Genomic DNA, 3899 nt, shown 5'->3' with positions numbered 1-3899 from the left:
CATTGACATCATTGATATCATTGTCGTCATTGACATCTTCATCTCAGGAGAAGACATCATTGACATCATTAATATCTTCATTGTGCTCAGGAGAACACACCATGGACATCATTGACACCTTCATTGTGCTCAGGAGAAGACATCATTGACATCATTGACATCATTGACATCATTGACATCATTGACATTGATATCTTCATCTCAGGAGAAGACATCACTGACATCACTGACATCATTGACATCATTGACATCTTCATCTCAGGAGAAGAGCAGATGGGATTTCAGAATGCTGATCCTCTTCCCTGGGGGTTGAGATGCAGAGAAGAGCATCTGCCTGTCCTCTGCACTGCTGCTTAGGAGAGATGGGGTCAGCATATCCCAAAATCCTGCAGGGAGGATGGGATGGACATCCATCTCACCTGGTGGCAAACCAGGATGAGATTTTATTTTCCACTGCRTCTTACTTCTTTTTTCTTTGTTTCTCTCCTCTTTTCAGGTAAACCAAAGCCTCAGCAAATTCTGAGGGCTCCAGAACAGAGGGAACCTTTGTGCCACTCACCTGCAGAGTTTCATCTCCTGTCCCTTGACACAGCTCTGCCCAAATACTGACAGAGCCTTAAAGAAAAAAGGGGGAGAGCTGAGTGATCATTGAGGAAAACACATCTTCATCCAGGGAGGGCAGCCTGGACAGCTTCAGCTCTGTGCTGCACTGCTCACACCTTCAGAAATGCCTCTTCTTTGGCATTTTCTTGTAGAAATGCCTCTTTCATTCAGAGAAAATTACACTACTTACAGTGTGTTTGCATGACTGCATATATGATGTGAAAATACAGGTACATGTTGTAACCACATACACAACATGTGTGTAAACATGTGCCTGGAGATGTGTGTAAGTACACTTGATTAATGCCCACAGGACAAGAATCAAAATCTTCATGTATTTCTACATTTTATCTGTGAAGCTGAGCATATATATAGGCAAAAAATTGGTACTTCAAAATGGTACTTAAGGGTTAAACCCATGGCAAATCAAGCAGTCAGAAAAATAACACTTCCCAGGAGAAAGCTGCAATAAAATTGTTATTTATAGACATTTCAGTGCTGGGAACTCACAAGATGAAGAAGATCTGTGGCTCTGTAGTTGTGGAAAAGAAAGATAGGGAAGATTCAACACTTTTCTGGCCTAACAGGGAATTTGAAGGTTAAATACTGAGAAATTTTGTATAAAACCAGCGGGGGGTGGGAGCAGGAGGAACGGGTGTATGGCACACAATAAAAGTGAGAATTTATGAAGCATACAAGGTGATAAGGAGTGTTCAAAATAATCTGGAAAAACTGGATTGCTGCAAGYGCTAACGGCACTTGGAAGCAGTTTTTTTCCAAAATATGTTGGAAACTAAGAAACAATAGTGACAGCCTAGGCATAGATATAGGTAAAATTGTTAATAGTGAAGAATTCTGATGGAGGCTTCTTGATACAGAAATGTTAATTGTTTGCATAGTGAGAAAAACAGATTTGGATGTTCACATTAAATGAGGAGAGTAAAAAAACTTCCTCATCTTTCTGCAAACTAAGGRAAGKTTTAACAGCATCTATTAAGCATAARTATTTTCAGATCAGYAGCCAAGCAAATTTGCATCTCAGAATCATAAAAATTTGACTGAGGAGGCACCTGGCTCAATGGAGTTTGGTATTTAAAAATCAGGCATTCTAGAAAAATCCCAAAGTCTTGGAAAAACATGTGAAAGAGAAAGCAAAATGACACCTGACTGTTAGATGGCTCTGTAGTAATAATCATAGCTAAGAGAGTATGAAGTTATAAAAGTTAGCTAATTGATGCCCCAACAATTAAAATAATTTTAATAATTTAGWGTTTAAAAAAAAAGTTGTGAGAAACAAATGTGAATTCATTCTTTGACAAAACAATACATTTGGTTGATGAAATTTCTACATTCTGAAGAAAAAATAATTGCATCTGTATATATTCATTGCATTACATGGATTAATTATAACAGGCAAAACTTCATTATCCAAAAAGAAGCAGCAAACACTGCTGAAAACCTCTCTGCAAGGATTGTGCTGTTTAATAATTGCACCAGGAKATCCAACTGTAAAACCATTTTTGACAAAATGAAGGTGAGTAGCTAAAGGAGGGGGAACCTTCAGATGAGCACAAATCAGCCAAGTGACCATTCTCAGCCAAAAAAAAATAAAAATAAAAGGGGTAGACTGTCTTTCAAGGCCTGCAGATAAAAGTCAGGTTAGTTTTTTTTCAAGCTGCCCATTCGTAATAACGATTTTCATTAAAAGGAGAAAATTGATGACATCAGGGAAAAGACACAGTGGGTAAAATTCCAGGGCCTGTGTTACACAGGAAATGAGAGAGGGCAGTTTGTCTGCTTTTTGGTCCTTAAAGTGGCAAAGGAAGGAAGGAAAAATAATGGAGATATGGAAGAAATGCATTAGGAGTGGTTGTATTCCTYATGAGGAAAAATATACCATGGCATTTGATTTGATTTGATTTGACTGCTCTGTGATGTTCCCCACCACAGCCTTTCTATGTCCCTGAATGTCTCAATTAGTGGAGTAAAACCACAAAAACAAGTGAAGCAAATACTCTAAAGCAGAAAAAAGTAATAGTCACTGATAAACAAGGTGACCTTGTGCTTAACAGCAACGTTGCTTCCATTTTAAATATAAAACACTTTTAACAGAAAATGTCACTGAGAGGCTAAGACTGCATCAAATATCAACTTGACTTCATTAAGAAGACAGGGATAATTAATATTAGATGTTCTGGTTTTCTGGGACACGGCCACGCTGCCTTCCAAGGTCAAATGTGCCATGGCCCAGTGCCACGTGGCATCACCACCCTGTGAGAGCAGGAATTTGGGCATCAGCTGATAAACTGCTGGGCACACTGTGTCACTGCAAAAAATATTAAATTTATTTTAAACTTCTAAACCAACTCTTTAGGAGAATTGTTGGCTGTGAGACACAACATTTTATACGTGTTTTTCCAACCTGCARAACGTAAGATTAAATCCTTTGCAGCTGAGCCAACAAAGATTACYGTGGCTGCCTTGTTTTGAGGATATGGACCAGCCAAAACTTCTCAGGTGGTACTGAAAGAGCAGCTATTTTTTCAAATAATAAAGCCAAGCTCAAGATTATCTTTTCTCCATAAGTTCCTTTTTTTTTGATTATGCCTCTGCACATTCAGCTTAAGTTAGCAAAATAAATTCAGCAGTCTGTGAAGAACTTTATGAACAGAGATGAAGCTCAGATGCCTTCAAGAGAGCAGGCACTGATAGAGGCAAAGCATTTAAATAAATTGTGTTCACTTCAAGTTCATATTTTATCCCAATCACACATTCTGTAGCAGCTCCACAGTGACCATGGGGATTGTTTCTGTATTACAGACACAGCAATTCAATGTCAGAGCACCACAGGAAACACGAGGATTACCCAGGATTGCTTTTTAAGCCATGGGATGTCACTCCCAAAATGGTAACAATGCTGGGTGGAGCTCTGAGCAAGCTGCTCCAGTGGAAGGTGGAATGAGATCATCTTTAAGGTCCCTGGCAGCCCAAACCATTCTGTGATTCTGTGGTATCTCTGAAAATGTCAGAAGAACTGCATTCACCCCACCTAAAATCCTCAAATTCATCACAGATCAGACCCTTCCATGGTCTGAAAGGTTGCAAGGACAGAGATCCCCAAAGAGCACAAAATGCTGASCAAAGCCACGTCCTCACCAGAGCTGCWCWTTTGCTTCTCCTGTGACCCCAATCYTCTGTACCAAACACCTTCTCTGATGTGTCCTTCACCTGGACTTCAGTGACACAATGAGCAGTGATAAACCACAATGGACAGCAAAGTGCCAGGAATGTTCAAA

This window comes from Malurus melanocephalus, unplaced genomic scaffold (assembly GCF_030028575.1).
Source record: "Malurus melanocephalus ecotype Western Australia unplaced genomic scaffold, MMel_1.1 scaffold_476, whole genome shotgun sequence".
In the NCBI taxonomy this organism is placed as follows: Eukaryota; Metazoa; Chordata; class Aves; order Passeriformes; family Maluridae; genus Malurus; species Malurus melanocephalus.
This window is presented reverse-complemented; position numbering follows the sequence as displayed.